Below are 1,194 nucleotides of genomic sequence, written 5' to 3'. Positions count from 1 at the left end.
TGGGTTGGATGATGGATGGATATGATGTTGAGATAATCACTTATGTTGAGTAATTGTGATTGCACAGAATACTTTTGGGATAGACACAATGTTGAGTAATTACTTTTTAAGATAAAAGTCTTTATTAGAGGACCAAACATTTCACTTAAAGGTTTAGAGTGATGTTTCATAAGAGATATTTATATGCAGTATGTTAAATAAACTTTAATATCATGAAAGAATGCACTGACAGACTTATTGTTAGCAAGTTAGATATTGGACCTGTTTAGGCTTACAAAAAGGTGCCCATCATTTGTGAATATCCTCCACAAAGTATAAAAACAATGGCATTCTTTTACAGCTGGCATACAGTAATGCACACTGAAAGCTGAAAAGCATTTTTCAACTGAATAATTCAAGACATTGTGTACAACTACAGCACAGCCTGGTTAGTTAAAATACAAGACACCAGTGAGATGAGATTCTTTTCCGTTTGTGAGCTCCCAAACACCTGTTTTCCATATGTCTTTTCTGAGCATTCATTGGTTGTCACAAAGAGCTGCCACTACGAATGAAGGTAAAAATCAAACCTGTCTGGGTGATTCGTGGACTAGTCGGAGTGAGTCACTGGGTATGTCACATTACACGATGGTCTTTAGCTCACAAAGAATATGTAAATTACAGCTAAGACTGAAACTTGCTTGAAAAGCCATCTAGTGTAACATGGACTTTAGTGTTAAAGAATCCACCGATTGTCAGTTTATAGCATAACCAATGGACTAGTGCATCATTTGTTACAACTTGTAAAGGTTCAAGTAAAAAGTTATTTTATCAATTATATTTAAAAAGTACTGACACTGGGCAGTGGGCTAATGACACTTCCATGCTCATGAATAGCAGTCACTAGTGACACACACATCCTTATCACTGACGGCTAAACATTTCTGTATTTTAACACACCATATTCAAACCCCTGGTTTCCAGACCTTGAATTAAATATGAGAACTGTTCAACAAAACTCAAACAGAAAAGCTTATTTTTTTAAATTTTTTATTTTTATTGGGTTTTTTTTGGTCTTCACTGGCAGTACAATTCAGTTCTGAAAGTAAGTATCACATATCCTGTGTAAAACAGCCAAAATAAATCATAAATATTCAAGAGACAGATTTAGATAAGAAATAGCACTTTTGGTTAGTGTACTTTGTAAACCTTTAA

Source organism: Polypterus senegalus, chromosome 12 (assembly GCF_016835505.1).
Source record: "Polypterus senegalus isolate Bchr_013 chromosome 12, ASM1683550v1, whole genome shotgun sequence".
NCBI classification, from domain to species: domain Eukaryota; kingdom Metazoa; phylum Chordata; class Cladistia; order Polypteriformes; family Polypteridae; genus Polypterus; species Polypterus senegalus.
This window is presented reverse-complemented; position numbering follows the sequence as displayed.